We start from the raw sequence: 23575 nt of genomic DNA, 5'->3' as shown, positions 1-23575 counted from the left end.
CCTGATATCATAATGTTGTGGTTTTATATATATACATATCTATATATATATCTATATATATATATATATATATATATATAAAAATGAAGTATAAAAAAGCGCCTAATAGTGTTGGTGAGAAAGTATGTGCAAATAAGTTATAACAATAGGTAACAACTTAGCTTCGAATAATTTCAGGCTGATGACTCTTAGAGGCAGGACATGTGGAGAAAAAATAAAAGCAACATAGTGTGTACTGTTTTTTAAAAATAAACCAATAATTTTCACAGCAGCTCAAGAGTTAGGAATTTTGCTCATTCCAATAATTTTCAAGAGAGCGAGTTAAAAACAAGCAACAACAATTTTAATAAACAAAATCCTGCCACAGATGCAGGTAACCAACATACAAAAGTCTATATAAAAACAATTCATAAATCCATGAATACAGGTAGCGTATATATATATATATATATATATATATATATATATATATATATATATATATATATATATATATATAAATAAAACACAATGCCCAAGTGCGCTATTTATTCGTTGAATGTTTATTCATAAATTCTTCCAAGATGGACCCAATAAGTATAGACTGGAAATTGGAGAATTCTTAAAAATAATGTTTCCTGGGGTCTCCTCACCAGAGAATCACCCAAACAAGAGGCCCAGGGCCAATTAGTACCAATTATTGGTTTATTTACACAGGTTTTAGACATACACATTAAAAAAGTTGTACAAAGATAAAATTTGTATTAACAGTGAGAAATGTCCAGAATATGATCATGGCAAATTAGATCATCCCTCACCTTAGCAAGGTGTGAGCTCAAAAGGGAGAAGCTTCACAAACTGGACCAATAACTCGTGGCTGACAGATCCTACGCATTTCGTCTTATCGACTTCATCAGGGGTAATTCAATAATACAGGCAGGACCAAAATTGAAGTTGAAATTGTATATACCAATGGTCATGCAGCAACCTAAATATGTCTTTTTAAAAACCAATTAAGGTTTTTAATCCCAATAGCTTTGGTGCAGCTCATCTGTTACTCGGTAATGTACATATATAGGTGTCCTTCAAAGCACCGGAATATGCTAAATAGCTTTACATCCAAATAGCTTTGGTGGAACCTGCAAAAATTCATCTATAAAAATGAATTAATTAAATTAACAGGAGCTTAAAAAAAATAAGAATTTACTCACCGGTAATTCTATTTCTCGTAGTCCGTAGTGGATGCTGGGGACTCCGTAAGGACCATGGGGAATAGACAGGCTCCGCAGGAGACTGGGCACTCTAAAGAAAGATTCAGTACTATCTGGTGTGCACTGGCTCCTCCTTCTATGCCCCTCCTCCAGACCTCAGTTAAGGAAACTGTGCCCGGAAGAGCTGACATTACAAGGAAAGGATTTTGGAATCCAGGGTAAGACTCATACCAGCCACACCAATCACACTGTACAACTTGTGATAAACTTACCCAGTTAACAGTATGAACAACAACTGAGCATCACTCAACCGATGCTACATAACCATAACCCTTTGTTAAGCAATAACTATATACACGTATTGCAGAAAGTCCGCACTTGGGACGGGCGCCCAGCATCCACTACGGACTACGAGAAATAGAATTACCGGTGAGTAAATTCTTATTTTCTCTAACGTCCTAGTGGATGCTGGGGACTCCGTAAGGACCATGGGGATTATACCAAAGCTCCCAAACGGGCGGGAGAGTGCGGATGACTCTGCAGCACCGAATGGGCAAACACAAGGACCTCCTCAGCCAGGGTATCAAACCTGTAGAATTTTGCAAAAGTGTTTGAACCCGACCAAGTAGCAGCTCGGCAAAGCTGTAATGCCGAGACCCCTCGGGCAGCCGCCCAAGAAGAGCCCACTTTCCTTGTGGAATGGGCTTTCACTGATTTCGGCTGCGGCAATCCCGCCGCAGAATGAGCCTGCTGAATCGTGTTACAGATCCAGCGAGCAATAGTTTGCTTTGAAGCAGGAGCACCCAGCTTGTTGGATGCATACAGGATAAACAGCGAGTCAGTCTTCCTGACTCCAGCCGTTCTGGTTACATAAATCTTCAAAGCCCGGACTACGTCCAGCAACTTGGAGTCCTCGCAGGCACCACAATAGGTTGGTCCAAACGAAAAGATGACACCACCTTTGGCAGAAACTGCGGACGAGTCCGCAATTCTGCCCTGTCCATATGGAAAACCAGATAGGGGCTTTTACATGACAAAGCCGCCAATTCTGACACACGCCTAGCTGAAGCTAAAGCCAACAGCATGACCACTTTCCACGTGAGATACTTTAGTTCCACGGTCTTAAGTGGCTCAAACCAGTGGGATTTCAGGAAATCCAACACCACGTTAAGATCCCAAGGTGCCACTGGTGGCACAAAAGGGGGCTGAATATGCAGCACTCCCTTAACAAACGTCTGAACCTCAGGCAGTGAAGCCAGTTCTTTTTGAAAGAAGATGGATAGGGCCGAAATCTGGACCTTTATGGACCCTAATTTTAGGCCCATAGTCACACCTGACTGTAGGAAGTGCAGGAATCGACCCAGCTGGAATTCCTCTGTAGGGGCCTTCCTGGCCTCACACCAAGCAACATATTTTCGCCATATACGGTGATAATGCTTTGCTGTCACGTCCTTCCTAGCCTTTATCAGCGTAGGAATAACTTCATCCGGAATGCCCTTTTCTGCTAGGATTCGACGTTCAACCGCCATGCCGTCAAACGCAGCCACGGTAAGTCTTGGAACAGACAGGGCCCCTGTTGCAACAGGTCCTGTCTGAGAGGCAGAGGCCATGGTTCCTCTGTGAGCATTTCTTGCAGTTCCGGGTACCAAGTCCTTCTTGGCCAGTCCGGAACAATGAGTATTGTTTTCACTCTTCTTTTCCTTACGATTCTCAGTACCTTGGGTATGAGAGGAAGAGGAGGAAACACATAGACCGACTGGAAACACCCACGGTGTTACCAGTGCGTCCACAGCTATCGCCTGAGGGTCCCTTGACCTGGCGCAATACCTTTTTAGCTTTTTGTTGAGGCGGGACGCCATCATGCCCACCTGTGGCAGTTCCCACCGGCTTGCAATCTGCGTGAAGACTTCTTGATGAAGTCCCCACTCTCCCGGGTGGAGGTCGTGCCTGCTGAGGAAGTCTGCTTCCCAGTTGTCCACTCCCGGAATGAACACTGCCGACAGTGCTTGCACGTGATTCTCCGCCCAACGAAGAATCCTGGTGGCTTCCGCCATCACCACTCTGCTTCTTGTGCCGCCCTGGCGGTTTACATGAGCCACTGCGGTGATGTTGTCTGACTGAATCAGCACCGGTTGGTTGCGAAGCAGAGGCTCCGCTTGACTCAGGGCGTTGTATATGGCCCTTAGTTCCAGGATATTTATGTGCAGACAAGCCTCCTGACTTGACCACAACCCTTGGAAGTTTCTTCCCTGAGTGACTGCCCCCCATCCTCGGAGGCTCGCATCCGTGGTCACCAGGACCCAGTCCTCTATGCCGAACCTGCGGCCCTCGAGAAGGTGAGCACTCTGCAGCCACCACAGAAGAGACACCCTGGCCCTGGGGGACAGGGTGATCAGCCGATGCATCTGAAGATGCGATCCGGACCACTTGTCCAACAGATCCCACTGAAAGATCCTCGCATGGAACCTGCCGAAGGGAATGGCTTCGTATGATGCCACCATCTTTTCCAGGACTCGCGTGCAGTGATGCACCGACACCTGTTTCGGTTTTAAGAGGTCTCTGACTAGAGTCACGAGCTACTGAGCCTTCTCCGCCAGGAGAAACACCTTCTTCTGGTCTGTGTCCAGAATCATGCCCAGAAAGGGCAGACGCGTCGTAGGAATCAGCTGCGATTTTGGGATATTCAGAATCCAGCCGTGCTGTTGCAACACTTCCTGAGAGTGTGCTACGCTGATCAGCAACTGCTCTCTGGACCTCGCCTTTATGAGGAGATCGTCCAAGTATGGGATAATTGTGACTCCTTGCTTTCTCAGGAGCACCATCATTTCCGCCATTACCTTGGTAAATATTCTCGGTGCCGTGGAGAGCCCAAACGGCAACGTCTGGAATTGGTAATGACAGTCCTGTACCACAAATCTGAGGTACTCCTGATGAGGTGGATAAATGGGGACATGCAAGTAAGCATCCTTGATGTCCAGAGACACCATAAAATCCCCCTCTTCCAGGCTTGCAATGACCGCTCTGAGCGATTCCATTTTGAACTTGAATTTCTTCAGATAAATGTTCAGGGATTTTAAATTCAAGATGGGTCTGACCGAACCGTTCGGTTTCGGTACTACAAACATAGTGGAATAGTAACCCCTTCCCTGTTGAAGGAGAGGAACCTTTACAACCACCTGCTGGAGGTATAACTTGTGAATTGCTGCCAGCACTACCTCCCTTTCCATGGGGGAAACTGGCAAGGCCGATTTTAGGTAACGGTGAGGGGGCGTCACCTCGAATTCCAGTTTGTATCCCTGAGACACAACTTGTATAGCCCAAGGATCCACCCGAGAGCGAACCCACTGGTGGCTGAAATGTCGGAGACGCACCCCCACGGCTCCTGGCTCCGCCTGTGGAGCCCCAGCGTCATGCGGTGGATTTAGTGGAAGCCGGGGAGGACTTTTGTTCCTGGGAACTAGCTGCGTGGTGCAGCCTCTTTCCTCTACCCCTGCCTCTGGCAAGAAAGGATGCACCTCTGACTTTCTTGCTCTTTTGCGAACGAAAGGACTGCATTTGGTAATACGGTGCTTTCTTAGGCTGTGGCGGGACATAAGGCAAGAAATTTGACTTCCCAGCCGTAGCTGTGGAAACTAGGTCTGAGAGACCGTCCCCAAACAATTCCTCACCCTTATAAGGTAAAACCTCCATGTGTTTTTTAGAGTCTGTATCCCCTGTCCATTGCTGGCCTCAGCAGCGTACCAGAATGTGTGTAAACAGACTTCAGGATAGCTTCCTGCTTTCTATCCGCAGGATCCTTTAGGGCGACCGTATCCTGAGACGGCAGGGCCACCTTCTTAGATAAGCGTGTCAACGCCTTGTCTACCCTGGGGGAGGATTCCCAGCGTAACCTGTCCGTTGGCGGGAAAGGATACGCCATCAGCAATCTCTTGGAAATTACTACTTTCCTATCAGGGGAATCCCACGCTTTTTCACATAATTCATTCAATTCATGTGACGGGGGAAAAGCCACTTCTTGCTTTTTCCCCCTATACATATAAATCCTCTTGTCAGGGACAGGATTTTCCTCAGAAATCTGTAACACATCCTTCATTGCCATAATCATGTAGCGGATGGCTTTAGTCATTTTAGGCTGCAACTTTGTATCATCGTCATCGACACTGGAATCAGATTCCGTGTCGACATCTGTGTCAACTAACTGGGATATTGGGCGCTTTTGAGACCCTGACGGCCTCTGCGCTGTGGGAGCAGGCATGGGTTGAGACCCCGACTGTCCCAAGGCTACAGCTTTATCCAATCTGTTATGTAAGGAGCTTACATTATCATTTAACACCTTCCACATAACCATCCAATCAGGTGTCGGCCCCGTCGGGGGCGAAACCACATCTATTTGCACTTGTTCTGCCTCCACGTATCCTTCCTCATCAAACATGTCGACACAGGCGTACCGACACACCGCACACATACAGGGAACGCTCTGACTGAGGACAGGACCCCACAAAGGCTTTTGGGGAGACAGAGAGAGAGTATGCCAGCACACACCCCAGCGCTATATAACCCAGGGATTACACTGTACCTTAGTGTTTACCCAGTAGCTGCTGTTTTTATATATATATATATATATATATATATATATATATATCTGCGCCTAAATTTATGTGCCCCCCCTCTCTTTTTTACCCTCTTGTATACTGCAGGGGAGAGCTTGGGGAGCGTCCTTCCAGCGGAGCTGTGAAGAGAAAATGGCGCTGGTGTGCTGAGGAAGAAGGCCCCGCCCCCTCAGCGGCGGGCTTCTGTCCCGCTTCTCATGTGTAAAAATGGCGGGGGCTCGCACATATGTAATACCCTGAAGCTATTGCACCATGGAGATCCCCTTGTGATTTTTTTTTTTTGTTTACATTGTGGAACTACAAGTCCCAGAGTAGATCGTGGGCTGAACTTTATGTGACCCTGTCAGATTGGGACAGGGATTTTGCCGTCAATTCTCTGGTCCTGTCACTTCTTACCCAGCAACATAAAAAGTCTGGGAAACATGTCCCCAGCTGATTGGGTCCCCTGGGTTGTAGGGCAGAGTGACCAGGGGGTGGTCTGTTGCTGGGGCCCCGGGAGCCAGTCATCATAGAGGAGAGGGGAGGTGGAGGAGCACCAGGACCCTTAAAAGAAGCCTCACAGCACAGGAGAAGGGGCCCCTGGAGGAATGGGAATATGTACCTGGGGAAGTGGAGCCATGTAGTGTCCAGAGCCTGAAGACTGGAGTATGCAGCGCTGGGAGGATCGCTGCCAGAGGAGCCCCCTGGGAGGAATGGGAAGATTACCTGGGGAAGGTGTCGCCATGTAGCCCCAGGAGCCGCCTGCCAGTGTGTGAGGGCCGTCTGCGCAGAGAAGAAGCCGAGGGGAGAACCAGCGACCGGAGCACCAGTGCCAGGAGAATGCCGGAGACCCTGCCTGAGGAGAAAAGCTGGTCGCGTCAGTGCCAGCGGGGATGGAGCGCGGAGAAGAGCCGCCGCTGCCGAGAGACTGGAGCGCTGGGCCGGAGGAACCGCAGCCCGTCCAGCAGAGCAGTGATGACATCCGTCCCCTGGATTCCAAGGAGCGGCAGCGGGTGAGAGAGCAGGCATCGCGGAGGACGACCCTGCAAAGTAGACCCCCGGTGAGGACCCCTGGCTGTGGAGTGATGACGGCGCAGACGGACGGCGGGAGTGCGGTATGGAGGAGGGGATCCCGTGACCAGTGGTGCGGACCGGAGGCTGCAGCGAGAAGACCCCAGCGTGGAGAGGACAGCGCAGACCCCAGCGTGGAGAGGACAGCGCAGACCCAGCGTGGAAAGGACGCCGCGGACCGGAGCAGAAGAGGACAGCGCCGGCAGAAGTAGTGAAGAAGATATGGGAGCCGATCGGAGGTGGCAGAAGCGCCGCAGCAGGTGGTGAGACCCTGATCGCCCTTCCGCTGCCATACTCTGCCCCTGTTGTGCCCTCCGCTGCAAAAACTCTGCTAATAGGGGACATAGTATTTAAAAAAGGGTGTAGACACCCCTAAGATCCCCTGTGCCCGATATTTAACCCCTTCCGCTGCATAAACTCTGCAATTGGGAACATCTTATGTAATAAAAGGGGTGTGCTCCCCTCATCACAGTACCCCCGCAAGTTTAGATAATTAGGAGTTGCGCTCCCCTCATTTGTATGTGCCCGGCTTAACCCCTTCTGCTGCAAAGACTCTGTAATCTGGGGGCAATATATTGTATTCCAGGGGAAGAGGCTCCCCACTAGTGCTGTGCCCCGCATATTTGTTTTGGAATGTTGTAAAAGGGGGTAGACTGCCCTTATATATTTGTGAATGTATTTATCTGCTATTAAGGAATGCTGGTACTGATAGTTCTTTTTTATGCAAGCTCCGCCCAGCAGTGTGAAAGCTAATGTTAATGCATTTATCTGCTATTAAGGAATGCTGGTACTGATAGTTCTTTTTATGCAAGCTCCGCCCAGCAGTGTGAAAGCTAATGTTAATGCATTTGTCTGCTATTAAGGAATGCTGGTACTGATAGTTCTTTTTATGCAAGCTTCGCCCAGCAGTGTGAAAGCTAATGTTAATGCATTTATCTGCTATTAAGGAATGCTGGTACTGATAGTTCTTTTTATGCAAGCTCCGCCCAGCAGTGTGAAAGCTAATGTTAATGCATTTATCTGCTATTAAGGAATGCTGGTACTGATAGTTCTTTTTATGCAAGCTCCGCCCAGCAGTGTGAAAGCTAATGTTAATGCATTTATCTGCTATTAAGGAATGCTGGTACTGATAGTTCTTTTTTATGCAAGCTCCGCCCAGCAGTGTGAAAGCTAATGTTAATACATTTATCTGCTATTAAGGATTGCTGATACTGATAGTTCTTTTTATGCAAGCTCCGCCCAGCAGTGTGAAAGTTAATGTTAATACATTTATCTGCTATTAAGGATTGCTGATACTGATAGTTCTTTTTATGCAAGCTCCGCCCAGCAGTGTGAAAGTTAATGTTAAAGCATTTATCCGCTATTAAGGATTGCTGATACTGATAGTTTTTTTTTATGCAAGCTCCGCCCAGCAGTGTAAAAGCTAATGTTAATGCATTTGTCTGCTATTAAGGAATGCTGGTACTGATAGTTCTTTTTTATGCAAGCTCCGCCCAGCAGTGTGAAAGCTAATGTTAATGCATTTATCTGCTATTAAGGAATGCTGGTACTGATAGTTCTTTTTATGCAAGCTCCGCCCAGCAGTGTGAAAGCTAATGTTAATGCATTTATCTGCTATTAAGGAATGCTGGTACTGATAGTTCTTTTTATGCAAGCTCCGCCCAGCAGTGTGAAAGCTAATGTTAATGCATTTATCCGCTACTAAGGAACGCTGCTTACCTGAGACTGTTGTTTAGTAGCCATAACCAGCCTGCTTTAATTGTGCACAAGTTACCTGCTTACCTGCTACTTGTATTGCTAACGCTGGTTACCTGAGACTGTCGTTTAATAGCCATAACCAGCCTGCTTTAATCGTGCACAAGTTCCTGCTTACCTGCTACCTGTATTGCTGACGCTGGTTACCTGAGACTGTCGTTTAATAGCCATAACCAGCCTGCTTTAATCGTGCACAAGTTCCTGCTTACCTGCTACTTGTATTGCTAACGCTGGTTACCTGAGACTGTCGTTTAATAGCCATAACCAGCCTGCTTTAATCGTGCACAAGTTCCTGCTTACCTGCTACCTGTATTGCTGACGCTGGTTACCTGAGACTGTTGTTTAGTAGCCATAACCAGCCTGCTTTAATTGTGCACAAGTTACCTGCTTACCTGCTACTTGTATTGCTAACGCTGGTTACCTGAGACTGTCGTTTAATAGCCATAACCAGCCTGCTTTAATCGTGCACAAGTTCCTGCTTACCTGCTACCTGTATTGCTGACGCTGGTTACCTGAGACTGTTGTTTAGTAGCCATAACCAGCCTGCTTTAATTGTGCACAAGTTCCTGCTTACCTGCTACTTGTATTGCCAACGCTGGTTACCTGAGACTGTCGTGTAATAGCCATAACCAGCCTGCTTTAATCGTGCACAAGTTCCTGCTTACCTGCTACCTGTATTGCTGACGCTGGTTACCTGAGACTGTTGTTTAGTAGCCATAACCAGCCTGCTTTAATTGTGCACAAGTTACCTGCTTACCTGTTACTTGTATTGCTAACGCTGGTTACCTGAGACTGTCGTTTAATAGCCATAACCAGCCTGCTTTAATCGTGCACAAGTTCCTGCTTACCTGCTACCTGTATTGCTGACGCTGGTTACCCGAGACTGTTGTTTAGTAGCCATAACCAGCCTGCTTTAATTGTGCACAAGTTCCTGCTTACCTGCTACCTGTATTGCTAACGCTGGTTACCTGAGACTGTCGTTTAATAGCCATAACCAGCCTGCTTTAATCGTGCACAAGTTCCTGCTTACCTGCTACCTGTATTGCTGACGCTGGTTACCTAAGACTGTTGTTTAGTAGCCATAACCAGCCTGCTTTAATTGTGCACAAGTTACCTGCTTACCTGCTACTTGTATTGCTAACGCTGGTTACCTGAGACTGTCGTTTAATAGCCATAACCAGCCTGCTTTAATCGTGCACAAGTTCCTGCTTACCTGCTACCTGTTTTGCTGACGCTGGTTACCTGAGACTGTTGTTTAGTAGCCATAACCAGCCTGCTTTAATTGTGCACAAGTTCCTGCTTACCTGCTACCTGTATTGCTAACGCTGGTTACCTGAGACTGTCGTTTAATAGCCATAACCAGCCTGCTTTAATCGTGCACAAGTTCCTGCTTACCTGCTACCTGTATTGCTGACGCTGGTTACCTGAGACTGTTGTTTAGTAGCCATAACCAGCCTGCTTTAATTGTGCACAAGTTACCTGCTTACCTGCTACTTGTATTGCTAACGCTGGTTACCTGAGACTGTCGTTTAATAGCCATAACCAGCCTGCTTTAATCGTGCACAAGTTCCTGCTTACCTGCTACCTGTATTGCTGACGCTGGTTACCTGAGACTATTATTTAGAAGCCATAACCAGCCTGCTTCAATTGTGCACCAGTTACTTGCTTACCTGCTACCTGTATTGCTAACGCTGGTTACTTGAGACTGTTATTTAGAAGCCATAACCAGCCTGCTTCAATTGTGCGCCAGTTTCCTGTTTACCTGCCTCTTGTAAATTTTGTTAGGATAATAAAATGGAGTTGGATACTATATTATGTTTGTGTTGTCATTGTGTCTGAGAGGTAAAGCAGGTCTGCCGCTCTGATCACCCGAACCTGATTCACACTAGCACCCCACAATTTAGTTCAAGTTTTCGGCACCGTAAGTGTCATGTGTTTGTTTGTGGGTGGACATTACACATATATACAGTGCCTGACTGTATATATGTATACTTTTGCCATCAGGTATCTTAATTGCTGCCCAGGGCGCTCCCCCCCCCCTGCGCCATGCACCCTACAGTGACCGGAGTGTGTGGGTGTGCTGCGGGAGCAATGGCGCACAGCTGCAGTGCTGTGCGCTACCTTAAGTGAAGACAGGAGTCTTCTGCCGCTGATTTCGATGTCTTCTTGCTTCTGCTGCTTCTGTACTTCTGGCTCTGCGAGGGGGACGGCGGCGCGGCTCCGGGAACGGACGATCAAGGTTAGGTACCTGTGTTCGATCCCTCTGGAGCTAATGGTGTCCAGTAGCCTAAGAAGCGCAACTTAGCTGCAGTGAGTAGGTTTGCTTCTCTCCCCTCAGTCCCACGTAGCAGAGAGTCTGTTGCCAGCAGAAGCTCTCTGAAAATAAAAAACCTGACAAAATACTTTCTTTTCTAGCAAGCTCAGGAGAGCCCACTAGGAGCACCCAGCTCTGGCCGGGCACAGATTCTAACTGAGGTCTGGAGGAGGGGCATAGAGGGAGGAGCCAGTGCACACCAGATAGTACTGAATCTTTCTTTAGAGTGCCCAGTCTCCTGCGGAGCCCGTCTATTCCCCATGGTCCTTACGGAGTCCCCAGCATCCACTAGGACGTTAGAGAAAAATTTGGCAATGGAAACCTCCACAGTAAGATTCACAAATGGACCAGAAGTGCTTGTGCAGCGCATATATATATATATATATATATATATATATATATATAAAGAGAGAGAGAGAGAGAGAGAGAGAGAGAACTCTGCTCCTCACCTCTGTGCGCCGAAAGGAGCTCTAATCGTGACATGGACACACACACACACACCCTATGTAGACTGCGCCCCCATCCTCTTCAATATTCTTCACCCCCCCCACCATACAGACACTGCACCCCCATACCTCTCCATATAGTACCCCTATATACTATGCACCACCTCCTCCATATTCTATGCTGCAACACCAGGTTACTTGCCACCCTGAGACTTGGCAACAAGTAGCAGCAGTAACCAGGAAACGGCTACAGAAACCACCAGACGGTCCTGCAGCGCTCAGAGCTGAGACACCGGGAACATGTGTAGCCACTTATCAGCGGGGGAGAATCAGTCTGGCAGGATGGGGTGAGACCCTGTGTAGGGGGAGCAGGAGGGGTCTGTGCTGGGCCGCAGTTGATGCAGGTGAGGAGGCAGATAACCGACTCAGATGCTTTATATATACTGCGCGCCGGCAGAGGGGCGAGGTCCTGTACTCACCCCTAGCACACCCCTCACAGGCCGTGCCCAGACTCATCATAGACCGCCTACCACTTTCAGTAGGAAGTTGCTGGGATTCTGGAAATTTGTAAGCCTCCCAGGCAATCCAGTAAGATAAGCGTGCCTTAGGTGTGCTTCTGTCATATCACAGGATCCACAGTGTATGAGAAGCTATGCATAATGAGGGCACTAACCTATACCCTGTAAGTATAGAAGCATAGGTACAATAATAAAAAATGAACTGATACACTATGCTGCTTTGGTACCTAGACAGGATATATTTCCCTGGCTATGAAGTCCACTCAGATCTTACTGCTAAGGGAGTAACAGTTATAGGAGCCTACCACACATATGCTAATAATTTAACTGCATCAGGAGTCTGCGGTGTAGTATAATAGATATACAGTGTCTAGTTAGACAGACAATAGATAGACACCACATGTTAGACAGTCAAAAGGTCGATAGGGTCAAATGTCGACATGAAAATGGTCGACATAAAAAAGGTAGACACCATATTTTTTTTGCATTTTTGGGGTTTGCGTGGATAGTTTTGTCATCTGGGACAGCCAATTGTAGAAAGACATGCGCTCACCACAAGGTTTATAACCAACTCTATGCTGACATGGATACAGACGGTATGAAAAGTCCAAAAACATGTAAAAAAAAAAAAAACCTGTGTCTACCTTTTTTATGTTGATCATTTTCATGTCAACCTCTTGACCCTGTCTACCTTTTGACCCTGTCAACCTTTTTTCATGTCGACCTTTTGACCCTGTCAACATAATGTCTGTTTAACATACGGTGTCTAGCTAATGACTGTCTAACTAAACACTGTCTATCTATCATCCAAATACCAGGAGTCTGTTATGTACAAAAAGATACAGTACCATAGAGTTCTCGTAGAAAAACAGGAGACTGGAAAATCCTAGACCAGTGTTTTTCAACCACTGTGCCGTGGCACACTAGTGTGCCCTGAGCAGTCTCCAGGTGTGCCGCCATAGAAGCACAGCCAGGCCCGTCAGTGTTTTGCTGCTACTGAGGCCCTGGAATGATCAATACTGGTGGGTTTAGTGGTTGCAGAGCCAGTTGTAATTTTGGGCCCGGGCAGTGTTGGGCTCTACTGGCTTTCTCAGATGTGTCTCAGGCGTTACCTATGGAGAAGCTGTGACATGACACCCTAGGACACACAACTGCACCATGCATCACCATTATATTTGATTGTGCCTTGGCAATATTTATATCTTGTTCATGTGCCGCGAGTTGTAAAAGGTTGAAAATCTCTGTCCTAGACACATATCTAAGTGCTTTCTGTTTGTGAGTGCTGACCTGAACATGCACATCCATGCAGAAACGGGTATGGAACTCAGGGTCGACAGTGTCTAGGTTAACACCCATTAGGCCGACACCTATTGGTCGACATTGGCTAAGTCAATGTTAGAAATAGGTCGACATGGCCATTATGTCGACATGGAAAAAGGTCAACATGAGTTTTTCATGGGGGGTTTTTGTGTCGTTTTCTTCGTAAAGTGACCGGAACCTCAATTAGTGCACCGTGCCCCCTCACATGGCTCGCTTCGCTCTACATGCTTCGGGCAAGGTGCCTTGCTGCGCTCGGCACAGGTTACCGTTCCCAATCATAGTGCACGTGGATCGTAAAGTATGAAAAAGTTCAAAAAAAGAAAATAATTTGAAAAACTCATGTCGACCCAGAGTCCAGATACAGCAGAAACATAGAATTTCACAGCTTATAAGAACAACTTGGCCTGTCTAGTCTGCCCTAAACATATGTACATTCACACACTAGGGTTAATTTTTTGTTGGAAGCCAATTAAACTGCCAGTATATTTTTGGATTGTGTGTGGCATGCAAGCACGGGGAGAATATAGAAACTCCACACAGTTAGAGCCATGGTGGGAATGGAACCCATTACCTCAGTGCTGTGAGGCAGTAATGCTAACCATTACACCATCTGTACGCCCACCCTGTAATTAAATGGGAAAGAAAAGTGACATACCTCACGGATGATACACAATAAGACATTGCTGTGTAGTTTTATACGTTAGTGCTTCCCCAATGGAGCACAGGCTATATATTGATTCATCTCCGATTAATAACATGGACACAAATCATATAAGGCTTATTAACAATTATAACTACTATTAATGAGTAAATCTTCACACTGACATGTCATAACTGTAACAGATGTAGTAGATGTAATGAGACATATGTACATAAACATGCAAAGAAAACATACAATACATATATATACCCATATGATTCACTGTTTATGTAAGATAAAATATACACACTTAGAAACAGGGACACTGTAAATGTGAACATGCCACTGCCAATACAATTCTGATATTGCTAATGCAATGCCATTTTTTTTACGCAGCTGCTGAGCGAAAATATGCTAATGCTAGCTTCCGCATGGAAATGTATTCAGACACCCACCGGAGGCTTTGCAGATCCTAGCAGCTACGTACAATTATGCAGCAGTGTTCGCAGATCCTTCCATTAATGGCCATATAAGTAACCCTATGGTCACGCAGAATGGCTGTGGAACTAAGACAAAGCGCCATATTTACTTAGCATGGGAGCATATTGCAGATGTAGACTGCTCACACCCTGTAAACTGTCAAGACTCGCCCACGTTTTTGCCACCACTCTCCTCCCACAAAATGGCCCAAGTCTGTCAATCATTTGCTGATAAATTCTCACTGCAAGCATAGTCGTATTTGATTGCAATTCAATTGTTGCATGTGCTCAATGTGGCTAACACACATGCACAGCCAGCCGATAACCACTCAACTGTGTAAATGTAGAAGTAGCGACCTCGTCTGAGTCAAGCCCAAAGGCACTTATATGGACTAGTCTTAATACACTTATTTATAACCATAGGCATATTCTTCCCAAAGTAAAATGAAAGTAATATAGGGTGTTACATATTCAGAGTTTGTCACAGTTTTAGTAAAAGCTGCTACTAGGGTGGCCAATCCCGGGCCATTTTTTCAATCAACGGTATCAGGATAAAACAATGGTCAATCCAGGTATTCCCAGGATTGGCTTTTTTCCTGTGTGTCCACCCGTTACCACCACACCGCCCCTCCCCACCTGCCCCGCACCACACCCGTAACTCACCATACTACGGGGGAGGAACACTTCCTTCTGGCTCGGTGACGGGTGATGGCGGCCGGCTGACAGCGCAGCATGACCTCTGACTTCACATCACGCTGCACAGGGGGAGCTGGGAGGAGGGAGCCGGGCAGCGTCTGAGCCTCCTGAGGACGCTCAATGCTTTAAAAACAAAAAGGGACGCCTGATCCCGCAATCCTCGGGATTGGACCCCGGACAATTTTTGGCCGATCCCGATCCCGTGATTGGCCACCCTAGCTGCTACCAATTAAATTGCATGCTGGGGGCTGCCCAGCATGTGTAGCGCCACCCAATGATGTGATTGCAATTCAACTGCGATCGCATCGCAAAAAACTCAAATAGAGGTTAACCCTTGCATAAGCAGCATGGCTGCGTATGCAGGTGCACTGCCACCATGCTTATGATCCCCCTCCGGATGCCCGCCGCCTGTCATAATGCAATTGCATCCTTCCAGAATACAATCACATCATGATAGGCCGTGCACGTGCAAATGGACGAAAGCATTTGTTTGTGATTTTCGTTACACTGTGTCCATCTCTGAATACCCTCCATATTTACCTATTTTTGGGGGGCTATAAAAGCCATTCAGTTTTTGCAACAATGCATATAGCTAGATAGGACTCAGTATTATCAGATCAGACTGCATTACACATAAAGGGGTCTACAATGAATCACTGTAAGACAGTAAGTAGGACTAAAACTAAAGTAAACAAAAATAATTTAGCTTTAAGATACCTTTTACAAGTTAAGGGGGGTACTCACGGAGCGATCGCTGCTTAAAATCTAAGCAATCTAGGTCGACAATGTTTAGGTCGACCACTATAGGTCGACAGTCACTAGGTCGACAGGGTCTGAATGTCGACAGGGTTTCTACTTTCTAGGTCAACATGTGCTAGGTCAACAGGTCAAAAGGTCAGCATGAGTTTTTAATGTGTTTTGGTGTCGTTTTCTCCGTACAGTGACCGGGAATCCCAATTAGTGCACCGTGTTCGCTCGCCATGCTTCGGGCAAGGTGCCTCGCTTCGCTACGCACAGATTACCGTTCCAATCGTAATCCACGTGGATCGTTGAAAAAGGTAAAAAAAAGAAAAAAGTGAAAAACTCGTGTCGACCTTTTGACCTGTCGACCTAGCACATGTCGACCTAGTAAATGTCGACCTATATGGGTCGACCTAAACATTGTCGACCTAGACAGTGTCGATCTTCAGACCGGATCCCAAGTAAAAAGATGATCACTGCCGACTTCTGTGATTTGCTGCTGCGTCCAAGGGTGCAGCATCGGATCATCTGCGTGACCATGTGACATCTGAGTAATTCTCAGGTCACTCAGGATGTCCGGTGAAATCACACTGCAGGGACCAGTGAAGTTGTGTCCTAGGACACATAGACTGGCTCAACATGCCCAGACACCCCTACCCCGTATTTCTGGAGGGTTGGGTATGGGTTCCTAGTGTTTTAAATGCCGGCGGTCAGAAGACCGATACCGGCATCCAAATGTCCAAGATTTCAACACTGGTATTCCAGCCTTTCCCCTTCGCTCCCCCTAACCCTCTCTTACCGCAGCCTAACCCTAGCCCCCCAGCGGCCTAACCTTAACCCCCTCCCTGTCAGGCTAACCCTAACCCTCCCTTCCGGCAGCGTAAAGGGTCTCGGGGAAGGGGTTAGGTTTAGGCGCCACCCGGAGGGTTTAGGGTTAGGCTGAGGGTGAAGGTTAGGCTGCGGAAAGTGGGGTTAGGGTTAGGCACAAAGGGGGAGGGTTAGGATCAGGCTGCAGGGAAGGGGGGTTAGGCTTAGGCTGCAGGGAAAGAGGGGGGGGGGTTAAATTTAGGCACCACCGGGGGGGGGGGGGGGGGTGTTAGGGTTAGGCTGTGGGAAGGGGGGTTAGGATTAGAAAAAAAGAGAGATTTATGGTAAGACCTACCATTGTTAAATCTCTTTCTGCGAGGTACACTGGATTCCACAGGGAATAACATCGGTGTAGAGTTGGATCTTGATCCGAGGCACCAACAGGCTAAAGCTTTGACTGTTCCCAGGATGCACTGCACCGCCTCCTCATTAGCCCCGCCTCCAGGCACTGGAGCTCAGTTTTGTTAACCAGTCCAATGCAGTAGCAGGTAAGAGAGAAGGCAGATGTTAGTCACATTGAACCACATTCTAACAACAGGAGAAGGGACTAGCGGCTAATGCCATACAAACCCAAAGAAGCTAAGTGCTTCAGGGTGGGCGCCCTGTGGAATCCAGTGTACCTCACAGAAAGAGTTTTAACTATGGTAAGTCTACCATAAATCTCCTTTTCTGCAGCGGGGTACACTGGTATTCCACAGGGAATAACATCGGGGATGTCATAAAGCAGTTCCTCATAGGAGGGGATGCACTGTAGCGGGCACAAGTACCCGGTGTCCAAAGGAAGCATCCTGGGAGGCAGAAGTATCAAAGGCATAGAACCTTATGAACGTGTTCAATGAGGACCACGTAGCCGCCAAGCACAATTGTTCTGCGGATGTGCCACGGCGGGCCGCCCAAGAAGGTCCAACTGACTAAGTAGAATGGGCCTTGATAGTAGCAGGAGCTGGGGGCCCAGCCTGCGCATAAGCTTGTGCAATCACCATTCTAATCCATCTGGCCAAGGTTTGCTTATTTGCAGGCCAGCCATGTTTGTGAAAACCAAAAGGTACATAAAGGGAATCTGACCTCCTGATAGAGGCAGTCCTTTCCATAAAAATACGGAGAGCCCGTACCACATCCAAAGATCTTTCTTTGGAGGACAAACCAGAAGAGATGAAGGCCGGAACCACAATCTCCTGGTTAAGGTGAAAAGAAGATATCACCTTAGTTAAATAACCAGGGCGAGTTCGAAGAACTGCCCGGTCACGGTGAAAAATCAGAAAGGGTGGACGACGGGACAAAGCACCTAAGTCCGACACCCTTCTAGCAGAGGCTATAGCCAACAGAAACACGACCTCAAGCGTAAGGCATTTAAGGTCCACAGACTCAAGAGGTTCAAATGGAGACTCTTGCAGGGCATTTAAGAAGACAGACAGATCCAATGGAGCCACAGGAGGGACATAGGGAAGAGATGCAATTATTCTCTGAAACCACACCGACAAGGCAGATATATGAACCTTGAGGGAGGCCAGACGAAGGCCCAAGTCTAGGCCTTGTTGTAGAAAAGCCAAAAGTCTGGAAGTTTTGAAAGTATATGCATCATAATTCTTAGCAGCACACCATGTGAATTCCAGACCCTGTAATAAATCCGAGCTGAAGCTGGTTTACGGGCTTTCAACATAGTTTGAATGACCGCCTCAGAGAATCCATTTCCTCTCAGGAGTGATGCTTCAAGAGCCATGACGTCAAAGCCAGTCTGGCCAGGTCCGGGTAGACACATGGGCCCTGAACGAGGACGTCTGGGCGTTGAGGAAGTAGAAGAGAATGCTCTATCGAGAGACCCTGCAGGTCTGAGAACCAATGCCATCTGGGCCACGCTGGAGCGATTAGAAGTAGTATTCCTCCTTCTTGCTTGAACTTCTGTATTACCCTGGGCAGGAGTGACACTGGAGGAAACACGTATGGCAGCTGAAAGTTCCATGGAATTGCCAGTGCGTCCACGAACGCTGCTTGAGGATCCCTTGTCCTTGCTCCGAAGACCGGAACCTTGAGATTGTGTCAAGATGCCAACAAGTCTACATCTGGTAGTGTTATGCACACCAGTGCCAGCAGGAATGTACTGGTGTCTGAACGGAGAGGGATGCAAAACAAATGAACTCACAGACAGACTGGGGAATATGACATTGCATACATAGAAGGTGATAGGGTAACAAAATAAACACAAAGTGAACAGAGAAGCCCAAAGGCTAAGAAACTGGGTGTCTCCCTAGTATTAGGAATGCTCAGATGGAAAGAAGTGAGATGTTGTGATTTAATACGTAGAGAACCCGAAATGCTGTTGCTAAGGGCAACAGCAAAACCCTAAAGGGTTACCAACGGGTGTGGCAGTAAACTCCTTGGTCAGAGATGGAATAATAGACACAAGGAGAGTCTCCACAATCCTAGTCCTCACTTGCAGTGCACTGGTTCAGCTTACTGCCACTAAACTGACACCTGAACACCTTGCACAGTGAGAAAGGATTTTGGCAGGCAAGTCTGAGAATACAGCCGCAAACTTGCTAGGTTCACAGAGTAGCAAAAGAACCCCAGCAGGTTAAACGACTGACTCCAGTCTTACTGCTAGGTCTGGATTGGCAGAGTGTAATACCAAATCCCAAGGCCTATTTGCAGTAAGCAACAAACAAATACAAAGTTTACACAGTACTAGCTAGCTTTCAGGAACTGACTAACCAACAAAGATTCAGCAGCATCTGCCTAACCTGAGAAGAGGGTTTATATAGCAGGTGCTGTCCACGCCCCACTCAGACCTCACAGACTGTGAGCACAAAAACCAGCACCGGATCCCCTGCCGTGCACAGAGCCTGTAACCACTGCACAGCAAAAGACCCGAACCGGAGTATCAGCTACGCTCAGGTTACTCCGCTAGCACTTGTCTCCCGGTTGCCATGACGACGTGGCAGCACAGAGCAGGAGACCCTAACAGTACCCCCCCTCTGACGAGGGGTCAAAGAACCCCTACCACCGGGTTTAATCGGGGAACTGCGAGAAGAAAGAGCGTAACAGTCTGGGGGCATGAAGATCACAACTGCGCACCCACGACCGCTCCTCCGGGCCTTACCCCTTCCAGTGCACCAAAAATGACAGCCGACCCCGAACCATCTTGGAGTCAAGAATCCTTTCAACAACAAACTCCCTCTGGCCACGTATCAGAAGAGGGGAAGGTCTTCCACTGGAAGAAGGATTACTAATCGCCCGTTTTAAAAGGGAACAATGAAATGTTTTATTGATACCCAAAGAACGGGGTAGATCTAACTGAAATGCCACCGGATTGATAACCCTAGTGATCTTATAAGGACCGATGAACCGGGGGCCTAACTTATGAGATGGCTGTCTCAACTTCAAATTCTTGGTAGACAACCAGACGAAGTCTCCTAATTTGAAGCTGCAGGGTCTTTTCCGCTTATCAAAAACCCTTTTGGTCACTAATGACACAGACACAAGGGCTTTCTTCACTTTCCTCCAAATACCTCTAAGGACCGAAACCACAGAGGAACCACCAGGCGTGGAGTCCAGGGGGTCAAAAGAATTGGCCTTAGGATGATGCCCATACACACAAAGGGAGAGATCCCTGTAGCAGAGTGAGCCGCGTTGTTATAGGCAAACTCCGCCATGGACAGATGAGCAACCCAGTCAGTCTGACACTTGGAGACATAACACCTGAGGAACTGCTCCAAGGACTGGTTCACCCTTTCAGTCTGCCCATTAGACTGCGGATGGTAGCCTGACGACAAGCTGACAGAAATCTGGAGATCGGAACAAAATGCCCTCCAGAATTTGGCCACAAACTGGGATCCGCGGTCAGAGACCACATCAAGTGGCAACCCGTGGAGGCGCACAACATGCAGCATAAATAATTCAGACAGGCGTCTGGCCGATGGCAGCCCAACCAATGGAACGAAGTGCGCCATCTTCGAAAACCTGTCAACGACAACCCAGATGGCTGTCATCCCCGAGGATTTGGGCAAGTCCACCACAAAATCCATTGAAATGTGGGTCCATGGCTTAGATGGAATAGAGAGTGGATGTAATAGGCCAACAGGAACCCCTCTAGGAGTCTTATTTCGGGCACAGATGTCACATGCCCGAACCCACGGATCCACATCCCTAGCCACCGAGGGCCACCACACCGCCCTAGATAGCAACTCCCGAGTTCTGGCAATACCCGGGTGACCTGCCGACTTCTTGGCATGGAATTCCAGGAACACTCGATGTCTTAACCTAGGAGGCACAAACAAAAGACCTACCGGAAGGTCTGGAGGAGCCTGCTCCTGTGCTCTAAGGACTAATGACAAGAGGTCCTGGGTAATGCCCACTTTAATACATGATGGGGACACAATGGGCAATGGCTCCTCGGTGGTCTCCTGGATTGGAGCAAAACTCCGCGAGAGCGCATCAGCCTTGATGTTTTTTGACCCAGGGCGATATGTTATCAAAAAATTAAAGCAAGCAAAAAACAAAGCCCATCGTGCCTGCCTGGCATTGAGGCGCTTCGCTGACTCTAAATATGCCAAATTCTTATGGTCGGTGAGAATTGAGACCACAAACTTAGCCCCCTCAAGCCAGTGTCTCCACTCCTCAAGTGCATCCTTAATAGCCAACAATTCCCGGTTACCCACGTCATAATTCATCTCGGCAGGCGAAAATTTACGGGAAAAGTAAGCACAGGGATGAAGGCGATTATCAGACACCCCCATCTGAGAGAGCACTGCCCCAATACCCATCTCAGAGGCATCCACCTCCACCACAAAAGGACGCTCTGGATCTGGGTGTCGCAGCACCTTGGCCGAGACAAATGCCCTTTTCAGATGGGCAAAAGCCGCTTTGGCCTCACAAGACCAGTGAGCAACATCCGCCCCTTTCTTAGTGAGTGCCACCAAGGGCGCCACTATAGACGAAAATCCAGCGATAAATAGTCTATAAAAATTCGCAAAGCCCAGAAAACGCTGAAGCGCCTTCAAACTAGTGGGCTGCACCCAATCCAGGACTGCCTGTACCTTGGAACCCTCCATTTGGAAACCTTCTGGGGAGATAATATATCCTAGAAATGCGATTTGCTGAACTTCAAATTCGCACTTCTCCAGCTTCACCCCAAGCCGGTGGTCTCTGAGTTTCTGGAGGACTAAGCGTACATGCTTCCGATGTTCCTCCAGGGAATGGGAGAAGATTAGGATGTCATCTAAGTATACAACTAAGAATCTATCCAAATATTCCCTGAGCACATCGTTCATGAAGTCCTGGAAGACTGCCGGGGCATTACAGAGCCCAAAAGGCATCACCAAATATTCATAATGCCCTGAGTGGGTATTAAAGGCAGTCTTCCATTCATCCCCCTCTCTTATTCGGATTAGATTGCACGCACCGCGTAGGTCAATCTTAGAAAAAATGGTGGCAGTACGAAGCTGGTCAAACAAGACCGAAATGAGAGGCAGTGGGTATGAGTTTTTAATCGTGATACGGTTCAATTCCCTGAAGTCGATGCAGGGTCGCAACGAACCGTCCTTTTTACCCACGAAGAAGAACCCCGACCCAACTGGAGACTGTGAAGGTCTGATAAATCCCTTAGCCAAGTTCTCCTGAATGTACTCTGCCATAGCCTGAGTCTCAGGACGTGACAGGGAGTACAACCTGCTCTTGGGAAGCTTAGCATTCGGCAACAAATCAATGGCACAGTCATAGGGGCGATGGGGAGGTAGTACCTCTGCAACTCTTTTGGAGAACACGTCCGCAAAATCTGCATAACATCCTGGCAATCCTGGCAAACTTAGCTGCGAAAGCCTGACTGGAAGGCTCAAGCAACTCCTGAAACAATCAGTACCCCAACTAAGAATCTCCCCAGAGACCCAGTCAAATTGAGGATTGTGGGCCCTTAACCAGGGTAACCCCAACACCAATGGGGCAAAAGTACAGACAGTCACATAAAAGGACAATTTTTCAGAGTGTGTGGCTCCAATAAACAAAGAAATCTGGCTAGTGCAAGAGGTAATTTTACCCTGGGATAATGGTTCCCCGTTTAACCCACAAATCTCAATTTCCGATGCCAAGGGTACTAAGGGAACAGAGTGTTTCAGGGTGAATTGGCGGTCCATAAAAACCCCGTCGGCCACACTGTCCACAAAGGCCTCAGTCTTGACAGTTTGACCGAGGATCTTCAAGGTCACCGGAATGATAAAAGTCTTCTTGGGAAATTCTGACTTCTGGCCTGACAGGATATTTCCCATCACCCTCAGGCCCTGAAGTTTTCCGGCTTTTCTGGGCATGATACTACCACATGACCTTTATTCCCACAGTACAAACATAACCCCTGCTGTCTCCTCCGCGTCTTCTCACGCGAGGAGAGGCGGGTAGCCCCAATCTGCATAGGCTCCTCGGAAAATTCCTCAGAGTCTGAGGTTCCCTTGGGAAAGAAGGAAACCTCGGTCTCCCTTTCAAGCCTGCGCTCTCTCAGCCGTCTATCCACCCGAATGGATAACTGCATGAGCTGATCCAAGCTATCAGGCAAGGGATATTGTACCAGTTGGTCCTTTATCTGGATAGAAAGACCTCTTCGGTACTGGTGTCTCAGGGCTGGGTCATTCCACTGGGTATCATGGGCCAACCTCCGAAACTCCGTACAATAAACCTCAACTGGCCTTCGCCCTTGCTTAAGGATCGAAATCTGAGCCTCGGCTGAGGCCGTCTTGTCAGGGTCATCATACAACATGCCCAGTGCCGTAAAAAAGCATCAACACTTTTAAGCGACGGACAGTCAGGCTGCAACCCATATGCCCAGACCTGTGGGTCTCCTTGTAGCAAGGAAATCACTATGCCCACCCGCTGAATCTCCGACCCAGAAGACTGAGGCCTAAGCTGGAAATATAGCTTGCAACTCTCTTTGAAACAAAAGAACTGCGAGCGATCTCCAGAAAAACGA

General features: G+C 47.8%; 1 protein-coding gene across 2 annotated transcripts in view; it reads right to left on the bottom strand.

Annotated features, from left to right (window-relative positions):
• The window catches only part of MFSD4A (major facilitator superfamily domain containing 4A), a 314229-nt gene that overhangs the window by 254096 nt on the left and 36558 nt on the right, over positions 1 to 23575 (bottom strand). The gene's annotated exons all lie outside the window — the stretch shown is intronic.

Source organism: Pseudophryne corroboree, chromosome 2 (assembly GCF_028390025.1).
Source record: "Pseudophryne corroboree isolate aPseCor3 chromosome 2, aPseCor3.hap2, whole genome shotgun sequence".
Taxonomy (NCBI): domain Eukaryota; kingdom Metazoa; phylum Chordata; class Amphibia; order Anura; family Myobatrachidae; genus Pseudophryne; species Pseudophryne corroboree.
This window is presented reverse-complemented; position numbering and strand designations above follow the sequence as displayed.